Below are 13385 nucleotides of genomic sequence, written 5' to 3' on the forward strand. Positions count from 1 at the left end.
AAAGCTCAAAGATGAAAAAATCGCTAAGGATGAGAGCTTTAATGCGCATGTTATTGGGTTTAACTCTGGCTTTCTTCTATTCGTGTAATCTGTACATGTTATTATGAAATGGTGGGGGTTTTGCATAACTCCAAATGATTCCCTTTTTAGAACATGATTTAGCATGTCTCATCATCATAAAAAGATTTTGAGTTGGTACCTTGAATTTTCTCCTTTCGGATGAGCTTCATAGCCACCATCGAAAAATGATTATTGTTTCCCCATGTCATCACCGAATTGAATGTGACCACTGCATTTGCGAACCAATCAGCAACCACGTTAGCTTCATGGTAGACATGGTTAACATGGTAATTTTTAAATTTTCTCAAGTCCATTTTTAGGTCCTCGATTATGCTTTCAGTGGTCCGCGATGGTTTGGTTACTCGTAAAATACAATTTATTATATTTAGGGAGTCTCCTTCAAGCCACAGTTGTTCAATCCCTGAGTCTAGGGCTAGCTTAATAGTGAGTCTAGCCGCACTGGCTTCAGCCAAATGGTTAGTTTGGTGACCAATAGGGGAGGAGATAGCAGCAATGCCCCTTCCCAAGCTGTTTCTTATGATTCCACCACAGCCGGCGGGACCAGGGTTCCCCTTAGCCACCCCATCGAAATTGGCTTTATGCCAGTTTTCAGGGGGGAAGGACCAAGTAGCTTGTTGTCTTCTTTTGATCTTGTCTTCTTTCTTAGTCTTAGTTTTCCCTCTGTCCTTTATGTTTCCATCTCTAGTTGTGGAATAGTTCTCTTTCATGAGGCCATCAATTTTCTCTGCTATAATACCCTCAGGAGCTTCTCTGTCTCTAAATATCTTGTTGTTACGCTCCTTCTAGATTCCCCAGCAAAAGTGTGGGATAAATCATAATTATTAGTTACTTTAGGGATATATTACCATTATTTAGTTTTCACTATTGATTTAAACTATAATGTAATTATCCTCATAATTTCCATGAGATAAAATATGTTCAATTTTGATTTGTAATATTCCATGATGATTAGAGAACTTCCTACTATTATTGAGATTTGCCAATATTTTCTCCTCAAAAATTATGATTCCAAAATAATTGCCAATGTAAATAATATTTAAAATTAAAAAATTAAGGGATTGCTGATAAAAATAAATTTTTTTTTCAAAATAATGAAAGATTCACCAATAATTTATATCTTTTCCTAAAGGGGGCTTTCTTAAAGTTTACCCTACATCCAATCATGCACTAAAAAATTTTAGTGAATAAAAAAGAAATGGAGACCAGATTAATATGAGTTCCCTTCCTTGGTTATTAATGGAGCAATAAAGTGATGCCATAAAAGAAGTCATACAAGAAACTCAATTTCTTGTGGGATTTGTTGCAAACACAAGCAATCTCATATCAAAGAAAGGTGAATGTAGGCCAAGGTTTGAAATGTTTGAAATGTATGATTGGCATACCTTCATCAAGGTAAGTCACATTCTTCTCTATTTATAATATATTTATAAAATTACATGTACTTTTCATTGTATTATGTTAGAAAAATAATGAAATGACCAATTTATAATTATTGCAATATGTGCTACCTATATCTCTCCTTGAGAAATTTGATAATAATATCAAACAAGTGATATATTATCTTAGAAAATACATGAGGTAATTAGTGATATTTGTTCAATTTGATGTATATATTTATTATATTCATGATAATTTTTGTCTTGTTATCTAATATATATCATTGACTCGTATTTATACATTTTCATGTTTTGAATCTCTTGTAGGTGGTTGTCATCTATGGGAATCCATAAAAATGATATATAATATTTGAAGAATTCCTCATTTAATATGTTAAATGTAGAAGTGTCTAGCTTCATATTTTTTTTTAATACACAAGAACACTACCTCATACACCAAGTTGAGGAGATTGAATTGTGTGGACCTATACAGACTATGTCAATGCAGATGTTTGAGAGGCACTTGAAGTTTTTGAAGGCTTTGGTTTGACAAAGAGCATCATGCCCTAATGTTAGAGGGATATATGGTATACCAAAATATGGTGTACATTACTTAATATCATCTTAATATTGTAGTAAAAGATCCATATAGATTGCATTTGGGATCTCGGTCCCCATTAAAAAACTTAAAGGGGAGTACTTGGTGGGGAAAGATAGATTGAGGAAAGTGAGAGGTAATAAATTATAAGATATCATTGTAGTCAATACATTCTTAATCTTCTTAAAAAATTGGTTGTAGGTGTTGGCAATATGGTTGGGTAGATGTGGTAGTATTTTCATTTATGACAACATACATATTTCGGTATTTCATTATTTAATCAGTGTTAGAAAATTTTCTAAGTATTGGATAGTTTTTAGTAGCACAAAGATACTTTTTGTATGTATGGACAATAGAGTTCAAGTTAGCTCTTACACAATTGAGGAAATATTGATGATAGTATCATGATGATGTATGTTAATGTGCAGGTCTATACAGATAGTATGATAGTAGTTATGGAGGAATTGCCAATACAGTTATTTAAAAGAGAAGAACATAGCACATTAGTAAATTAAATTGTATGACTTAAGGAATAATTTTGGTAACAAAATAATTACTTAATCATGATGGGTTAACCCTGAAGTCATTTTATAATTATCCAAACGTGTGGAAGCTATAAAGCTATATGATCAAGAATTTTGTTAGATTACAAGGTATAAGTAAAGATATGCGATATTCGTATGATGTGAGATCTAGTGTCTGATTAGAGGATTTACAAAGTATAGTAGTGAGATAATATTGTATGTATATCTATTCTTGTAAAGAAACTTATTTGCATATTTCATACTAGGATAGTGGGCTCTTCTTTCATGCATTGTATTTGTCGCAACAACTCCTAATAGGGTTGATGCTTTTAATAGGGCCTAGTCCTCTAGCAAGGACTCAAGACATTATATGTATTTGATAGACTTCTAATAGGGCCAATATCCTTAACAGGATTCTTTTGTTTAGTGGATCATCTTTTGGGTATTGTCCCCACCAGGGTTTTCCTTGGGTTAGGGTTTCTGTAATAAATAAATAATGGTGTTATGAGTTCTTTATGTGTATGGTTTTATTTACTATTAAATATATTTGGTCTACTTTCTTATGCAAGTTATAAAGTAATTAACAATATCTAGTTGTGGAAAACAATTTGTAGAATACTGATTCACCCAACCCCCCGCCCCAACTCTTAGTATTATCTATTTATAACTATTGGTATCAAAGCATAGTTATTTCAAAGAGGCTTAAAAACTTGAGTATGATCCCTATGGATTTGGAACAGTTGAAGAGAAACCTTGAAGAAGCTCTTGAGAAAATTGATCTTCTTACAAAAGAAAGAGATAACCTAAAAGATAGGTACGAGGATGTAAAAGTGTACATTGGCAAGCTAAAAGATAAGATTGATGATCTAAGATCTAGAAATGAATCAAAAGAGTAGACTAATGACAATGATTAAATATGAACCCTCAAGAAAGAAAATGAGATCCTAAAACATGAATTAAAAATTGTTGAGCTTAAGTTGAGTCTTAAGAAAGATGATAGCAAAATCGAACTTGATCTGAAATCTAAAAAATGTGGATCTAAGAACTCAATTGAATCAAGTAATATATAAAATAGATTCTATTAAGATAAAACATGAAAAATTAGACAAGTACAAAAATATTGTGAAAGGAGATTTGACATAAGCTAAACAATGGTTAGAGAAGCTTTATTCCAGCAGTGAGAAAATTGATGAACAACTATTTTATCAAAGACCTTCTTATGATAGAACATTCCTTGGATATCTTATTAGAGAAAACTCAACCAATAAAACTAAAGTTAGAAAAGAACCTAATCAAGTTGTTGAGTCCCCTAAATAAACTAATCTAAGTAAGATTGAGTCAAGCACACCTATTGAAATATCTAAAGAAGTTGAACAAGTTAATCTATCTAAGAATCATGATGAATCTAAGACAATAAAGCAAGTTGAAGCACCTAAGGAAGCTAGATATGAATTTAGAGGTAGATGTTTTATATGCAATGAAGTTAGTTATATATAGAGATATTGCACATGTAAGTCTTTTAAACCTATTACTAATTTCTATTTTTATAATTTTGATGGTTATGGATTGAATAGGAAGAAAATAGGACCTATCCTCAACCCAAATTCCCAAAAGGAATGATCCAAAATGATTAACCACAAGGAAGTGATCAATGCACAAATAGATCAACCAATGGAGAATAGGAAGAAAGGAAAAGATCCTCTAATATTTGGTATGGAAAAGTATGTACTTGAAATCTGAAATGAATGGAAGACAAATACTAACCTCAAAATAGGGAAAATCTAGAAAATGCTGATTTCTGATGTCTGTGTTCAATTTTGGGGAATTCTACAACCTATTCTAGATTGGAAATGTTGAGATAGAGAAAACCTAGAGAAATTTTGTCCTTTTGAATGTAGGTTGACCTTGACCCAGATAGAGGGGCATAATCTTACCCTAGGGCACAATTGTGCCCCAAAAAGTTGACCTTGAGCTGCACAACTTTGACAAAAATTCTATTCATGAATCCTACAAGTTCGATAAAAAGGTATCTAAATCTACACTTCAATTCATCATTCCACACCTATATCTATAAGAAAAATGTTTTTTTTGTTTGGATTAGGGGTTTTCCTTGGTCAAACCCTGGTTTGGAATCAACCTTAATAATGAAATTGAAATAAGGAATGCTAGCAAGTAGTAGAAGTAAATCTAACAATGAAGCTATGATACTCAATAGAGATGCAATTGTATTTGAAATATAAACAATTATATTGATATGAAAGCTTGACAATAACATTAGCAAATGTTAATCAAAACCTCCATGATTGTATGCTTGGAATCCACCTTGATAGAAGAATGAATAGATCTTGAAGATGAACAAAGGATCTTGAAGGAAGATCACACCACCTTGATGGTTAGATCTAGGGTTTAAATGATAAATCTTGAATGCTTGAACCAAATCCCTTCAAAGGCTTGAATGCTTCAATCCTTGATCTTCAATGGAAAAATTGAATGCTTGAATGATAGAATTCTTCATAATGGATTGTCTAATATAATATCTCCTTAAAAAAAGTAGGTAATCATTCATAAATTTTCTCATAGTCTATAGATCTCAAAATGAGGGAATAAGGCTTCCTTATATAGAAATCTAGGGAACAAACTTCTAAAGAAGGCTGACATAGGAGAATTATGTCCCAATTAACCTTAACCCCTAGAAATGGACTTGGATTAAATGCAATTTAAGAGTCCACCATTTTGAAACTCAAAATAGTCAACTAGAAGCAAGAAAATATAACTTTCTGAAGCTCGATATCTCAAAACTCCCAAAACTTGAAAATTGGAGCTAGGGTAAGGGATGAGGTCAACCCTTCCCTAGGTTAGGGTTGATGTCATCCTTGACCTAGTTAGGGTCTAGGTTGACCTTGACCTAGAAAGTCAAAGTTCTCAGTTTCATAGAGAAAGTTGTTAGAAATAAGCTAGAAATAGAGAGAGAAGTAAAATAGGGAAAAAATAGCCAAATCCATGCGTAGACCTATTCAAGGCACTTGAAATGACCCCAAACTACTTACCCAAATGGCCAAATACTCTTATCATAGAAGTGCTTCCATTTTAGGGTGATACATTTAGCCCCAACTTTAGCAAGAGTATGAAATTGATGAAAGCTCTTGGTAAAGGAGAAGAAAGAAGAGATCCAAGTGAATTCACCATGAGATAAAATAACACCTAACCTAGGACACAAGCCCCCAAACTAAGGATTCTAACTCAACATACACACGTGAGAGTGTGAAAAAAGAAAAAGAAAAACTTAAACAACACAAAATAAACCCAAATCAACTAGCAAAAGAAACCTTTCTTAGAAATATTTCTCATACTAATATCATATATGGAAAGCTATCATAAAAGCATAAATGATTACATAAGAAAGACAAGAGCAACACTATAAATAACATAACTTCATGATATAGTCCTATTAACATGAAAGTGAAAAAGAAAGAAAGGAAGAAGTGATTACCTTGCCTAGTAAGATGCCCACCTTATTGTGAATTACCAAAAGAGAGGGAGAGCGAAATAGGTGGCCAAACCTGAAAGTTCACCCAAAAAATGTGCTTGCAATTGTAATGCATCTTCTTAAGGCTTCTAGAATATTCATAGATCCACCTTGTATCACTACGAATATGGAATGCATGTCTCCTTAGGATTTAGCAACTTATGTTTGTTACTTTTAGAAGATTTAGTATACTGAAAATTGAAAAATGCATATCCCTTAAGGATTTAACAACTTATGTGCATTGTTACCTTCATAGGATTTAGCATATAATAAAATTGGAAAATGTGTGTCTCTTCAGGATTTAGCAACTTATGTGTGTTACCTTCTGAGATTTAGCATATAAATAAATAATTATAGTACAAGGGAGACCCTATATATTCCCCCCTCCTTAGTGTGGCTATCTTTTAGACATGATAAGGAAGAGGAAGATGATATCTACTTCACAAGGCAAGGATATATCTTGTTGAACAACAATGTATACCATATTTTTAATGAGGGATATTGACCCCTACATCCAACAGTATAAATAATCATGAAAAGGATATGTCATTTATGGAATAAGGATCCTCAAAGAAAGAGATCTTATCAAAAATACCCTCACCATAGAGGAGTAATTTTAGATAAAATATCAACTTTCAAAGATAAACCAAATGGGAAAAAAGATTCAATCACCAAGCTTCTTATAAAGAAAAGGAAAAGGAATCTTTGGATTGAGGAAAATAACTCTATACCAAAGCAATGGTAAGAGTTCATAAAGAGCATAATTTACAATATAGAGAAGAGGTGATGACCTAGGACAATAACCTCTTATATAAAAAGATTATCCATAGTCAAAACATCTATCAATATGAAAAAATAATATTGTGATATAAATAAGTACTTCTAAGCTAAGGAAAGTAGTTCCCTAGAGAAAGAAAAAAAGGGAGAACCTTGCCCCTTGAGGGGGAAGACAAGGGATATCTTTAATAGGTTCTATGAATGATTATAAACATTATCATAGAAATATAGGAAGAAATAGTACCAATTAATCCCAATAAAAGGCTTAATGGATCCTAGGAGACTAGATGAAAATATACCTCTTGCCCCCTAGTCTAGAGACAAGAGGAGAATAAATCTATATTATATTAGAAGGAGGGAAATCCCCTATATCAAAATTATGAAGTAATTTTAAAACTATAGGAGAGTGAGATATAATTCCTAAAGCAGCTCATTCATGAACATACAATTTGAAATGTCTACAATCAACTTGTAAGTGCATATTACGATAATGAAAAGGAAATTTTTGCTTGGATAATGCATATTTCAATATAGGTTTAAAGATTTCTTTTTTGGAATTCATTAATTCAACATACACATGTTTAGCCATGACCTCTTGACAAATATCAGAGTTATCCAAGGTAGGTGTAGGGAGAAGTTTATGAAGAGGAGGACAATGATTAACATCACCTTCCTTAACTTGAGATTTCAAACAACCAACACCATGAAAATCTAGTTTAGAGGGTATATGAACTGGATACTTAATACCATGTTCATTAACATTAAGCCCTAAACCTTTATAGCCTTGTCTAGTTATCAAATTATATCATATAGTTCGCATATCATGTAAAGCTTCTACATAAGGTGATTTTTTATCATTCTCATAAGTAAAGGTTGTATAATGTGGAATAATAGGTTTGGAAGAAGTGTATTTACCCTTTCCTTTAATATCATCATGAATTAGAGGAGAAGTTAAATCAAAGAAATTATGCACATTTGCATCCTAAACTATAGCTTGAATTCCATCATAAGCATGGGAAAAAGGAGGATTAATGAATGGAGAATTAGGCATCAGATTAGGAATAATAGGATTCAAATTAGGAAGATTAAGAGATGGTGTATCATCTACCAAATCCTTTACATAATCCAAAAGATTAATAACTCTACCACATGAATCTCTAAGGAAAGTTTTGAACGTAGGAAGATTAACATCGGTTAAATTTACAAAAGCATAAGTGGGAATAAAATGAATGATACTCTCATAAACATCATAATTATGGTAAAGAGATGCTAAAAAGAAGGGTAATAAGGAACATAGTAACACATCAAAGCATCTTCATAATCTTCATAGTAAATGAAATGCAAGAAATGTTTTTTGTATTTTATTGAATATATAGATTTTTTTTGTATTTTTTAATTTAAAATGCAAGAGCATAAACTAAATCTAATCTTAATGCAAGAAAAGACCTAACAACCATGAAATTTTTCACCACAAAACACAATAGGGAACCTAATTCCACTAAAAATAAGGGGTAAACATGTCAGTTTCATGAAAATGAGTAGGAAGAAAATAGGTCCTATCCTTGACCTGAATTCCCAAAAGGAATGATCCAAATTGATTAACCACAAGGAAGTGACTAATGCACAAATGGATCAAGCAATGGAGAATAGGAAGACAGAAAGAGATCTTATAATATTTGGTATGGAAAAGTATGTACTTGAAATCTGAAATTATATAAGACAAATACTAACCTCAAAATAGGCAAAGTATGGAAAATGCTGATTTCTGATGTTTGTGTTCAATTTCAGGGAATTCTACAACCTATTTTTTACTAGAAATGTTGAGATGGAGAAAACCCAAAAAAAATTCCTTTTAAATGTAGGTCAACCTTGACCCAAATAGAGGGGCTCAATCTTACCTTGGGGCACAATTGTGCCCCAAAATTTTGATCTTGACCTACATAGCTCTAAAAAAAATTTTGTTCATGGATCCTCCAAGTTTGACAAAAAGGGTATTCAAATCTGCCCTATAATTCATTGTTCCACACCTGTATCTGCAAGAAAAATGGTTTTATTGTTTGTATGAGGGGTTTGCCTTGGTCAAACCCTGGTTTGGAATCAACCTTAATAATGGAATTCAAATAAGGAATGCTAGCAAGTAGTAGAAGTAAATCTAACAATGAAGCTTTGATACTCAATAGATATGCAATTGTATGTGGAATTTAAAATTATATTGATATGAAAACTTGAACATAACATTAGCAAATGTGAATCAAAACTTCCATGATTGTATTATTGGAATCCACCTTGATAGAAGAATGAATAGATCTTGAAGATGAAAAAAGGATCTTGAAAGAAGATCACACCACCATGATGATTAGATCTAGGGTTTAAATGATAAATCTTGAATGCTTGAACCAAATCCATTCAAAGGCTTGAATGCTTCAATCCTTGATCTTCAATAGAAAAATTGAATGATTGAATGATTGAATGCTTGATAATGGATCATTCGATATAATATCTCCTTACCAAAAGTAGGTAGTCACTCATAAATTTTCTCATAGTCCATAGATCTCAAAATGAGGGAAGAAGGCTTCCTTCTATAGAAATCTAGGGCACAAACTTCTAGAGAAGGCTAAAATAGGAGCATTAAATTTCAATTAACCTTAACCCCTAGAAATGGACTTAGATTAAATGAAATTTAAGAGTCCACCATTCCAAAACTTGAAATAGCTAACCTAATAGTGGGTAAATGAAACTTTTTGAAGCCCGATATCTTGAAACTCTTGAAACTTGGAAATTGGACCTGGGGTTAGGGATGAGGTCAACCCTACTCTAGGTCAAGGTTAAGGTCATACTTGACCTAGGTTAGGGTTGAGGTTAACCTTGACCTAAAAGGTTAGCCTTCACCTAGAATGTCAAAGTCCTCAATTTTATAGAGAAAGTTGTTAGAAATAGGCTAGAAAGAGAGAGAGAGAGAGAGAGAGAGAGAGAGAGAGAGAGAGAGAGAGAGAGAGAATAGGGGGAAAACAACCAAATCCATGCAAAGACCTAATCAAGGTGCTTGACATGACCCAATACCACTTACTTGAAAGGATAAACACTCTTAACATGGAAGTTCTTCCATTTTAAGATGATACATGAACACAAAGCAGTACATTGTAAGAAACCTAAGTTTGATAGTAATAACACAAATAGTAGACTATTTAGGGATACTAACCCTACAATAAATGAGAGAAGGAGATTAGAAAGTAGATATAATGATGGGGAGAAATATAATGGTGAAAGGAAACAAGCTATATGTTACAAATGTAACAATCCTAGATATACTGCAAGGAACTGTAGATCACCTGATAGTTAGGATGGAACCAATTAGAGAAGGAATGCAACTGTATGTTAGTTATGCAATAACTTTGGGCACACAAAAATATTTTTTAGAATGTAGAGAAGGAAATTTAGTAGGAATCCAAATCACAAAGGGAACAATAATAGAAATGATGGAAGAAATAATAGTGGCAGTGATTGCAATCATAAGGAAGCACTTAAAGAGCATATTGATGAATTCAAGGAAGCATTTGTGAAAGATATTAATCTAGAAATTTTTGATGTAGCTTTAGAAGAGTAGTATTTTGATGCACCTAATGGAAGATTAAAGTTAGCAGTTGTATGTGATTGATCCTATTTGAATTAAGAATTTCTAGTAGAAATAGAGTGTCAATTGATCAGAATTGATAGTAGAGAGTGGATTATAAGTTGTGAAGTCAATAGAGGCAAGAAGACATAGTGATGAAGCTATGGTAAAGTACACAAGTCTTTGTATGATCATAGTAAGTTGTACAAAAGAAATCAAGTTTACTGGTAATCAGTAACAACTCTTGAAAATAAAGTAGATACACATTTAATGTGGAGTCAAATTTCAAATGATTTAAAGATTGCAAACAAGATATTTAGTACCATTTGAATATATAAAGCATTTGGAAGAATTTGTGAGTGATTTGACAGTGAATTAAGAGAAAAGTGAAGCATTTGAAGTGTGAAGTTGCATAAGCCTCAATACATGATAACTAAGGTATTTTATGAAGCTTTCAATTGGAATTTTTAGTATAGACAATTAGCATTATAGAAAACTAGTTAGTATTTGATGTTAGTGAGAGATCTAGGTATAATTTCAAGAAGCACCCATTTGTGTCACTTAGTGATGATACTTTGGAAGTGTTTTCTCAAATCTTGCCTAATGTACTTCACATAGAAGACGTTATAAGCTACATGCATTGCAAATATGAGAGTATTGGTGATGAAGATATTCACAAGGATTTAGGAGTTATGTGCAATGAAAACCTAACCCTAAAACCTATGTATGGATACTTGAATGAACTAAACCTGATTAAATATATGTTTTATATGAAATTTGACAATCATGAGTAGAATGGTATTATCCTAAGTAGAGTTCATGAAGAAAATTTTTGGGTAGATAATATACTTTTTATAATTGATAATGACATAATTCATAAGGTTGTAGGTTTAAGAAATGAAGGTTTTAATCTTGTGAATTATAGGAAGATTGTTGAAACAAACTTAAAGACAAATTTTGATGGAAGGAACATGAGAATTGATCTAATTAAGGAAATTGGAGTTAGAGTGCTAAGAAATATTATAGGATATAAGCTAAATCATAGTTCAAGGGTAAATTCTATGTTAGCATGATTTTTACATACAACATATGTGGTGGTAGTTGAAAATTCTAAGGTAAATATGTGCGAGATTGTCAAAGTCAAATTGTTAGATAACATTTTCAAATTGAAGAAATATAAGAATGTAGTCTTTAGATTTGAATATTTATTGACACATCTTATTTTCTATGCAACCAAAAAATTTCTCAGAATAAAAAACTAGGATAGTAATGAATGTACTATGAAGATGGTCACCTAGGGCTACAAGGCCATACTTGAAGATGTCAGAGATAGAGATATTGATAGGATGATGAAGAGTTTTCAAGTGGAAATAAAGAAAAGATACATGATCCCTCTTGTTATGGTAGAGAAATACAAAGATGAAATATGTTTTATGTTAGAGACTAACACAACTTGTATGGAGGCAGTTGAACCCAAATTAAAGTTTATTGAACCAATGGGCTATGAAATGAGTGAATATCTCATAGAAGGATATGAAAATAGTACAATGCAATCAGAGAAAGATTCAAAATGTCCTATATGGGGAATATATGTTGAGAAGATGAAGGAAAATCATTCTAAACTTCATAACAAAGAAATCAAGAAGAATGTGGAGAAAAATATAGAATCAATTCTAAAGAAATGAAGCATGACAGGACAAGAGTTTGATGAGATCAAAGGTATAGCCTTGAAAGTGAAGGCTAGTGGGAAAATAGAGGTATTGGTAACTACTCCTATTTCCATTTCAACACCTTCTAAGGAAGAGACAGTAGTAGGATCTACTACATAGATACCTACTATACCTTATGTAGTAGTTGTAGTTCAACTAGTCAAGGGTCATCAAAAGAGGAAACTTGATGAAGATGTGATTATAACATCTATGCAAAGGAATTCTGAAAGATTAGTGAAGTTCAAGAAAGAACTTACACCATCTCCTAAGAAGAGAACAAAGAAAACCACCAGTGGACTAGGACAGAGAAGAAAGACACTATAGATTAGTGATTTTGAAGAGTTTGATGAAGAGACTAAAGACAAAATAGTGGAATAGGTAGTTGGAGAAAGAAGAACTTCAACTGGTAAGAAATCCTAGAAACCCAAGGTTGAGAATTTGAATATGAAAATTATTAATAATGATTTTTTTTTTCAAGTGAATAAGTATTATATTTTTTACAATAACATGGATAGAATACAATTAGAAGATGCTATAGTGAGGAACATGATTTTGAGAAATAAGAGGTTTGATAGTGTTTAGAATAAGATACCAAAAGATTTGTATAATAGGCTAATAAATAGAAAGAAAAGAGTAATAGAAGAAGATACAAAAATTAGAGAAAATATGATTAAGTAATTGTGCAAAGTTAGCACTGATGAGGATAATAAAAGAATTTTGAAAGATATTGAACCCTTGTTGTAGAATAAAAGAAGGTAAATTCCTCTTATCGGAGGCAACTATGAAGAGGTAAAGAAGGAAACAAAGGAAACCATAGTTAAGTATATGACTTCCATGCCTAAGGCCACTAAGGAAAGTGTACTGTCAGAGACAACAAGTCCTATGTATGTTGAGGCTAGTACACCTAATGATGATGAAGAAGAGGTTGAGGAAACTCAAGAAACTAATTCACCTCCTCACATAGTTATTGGGACTGTATCTAGGAAAGTGGATGGTACTCATATAACTATTGATGCTAAAGAGAATCCTTTTATAGGATATGGGACCAACATTGTCGATAATATTACTGCCTACTACAACTTTGATAAAGAGGATAATGAGGAAGAAATCAAAAGGAAATCCAAAGAGGAATAAATGAAGAGAGTATAACAAGAAAAAAGAAACAAAAAGGATTGAAGATGAGA

This window comes from Cupressus sempervirens, chromosome 10 (assembly GCF_028749045.1).
Source record: "Cupressus sempervirens isolate cs-2001-9-10 chromosome 10, ASM2874904v1, whole genome shotgun sequence".
NCBI lineage: Eukaryota > Viridiplantae > Streptophyta > Pinopsida > Cupressales > Cupressaceae > Cupressus > Cupressus sempervirens.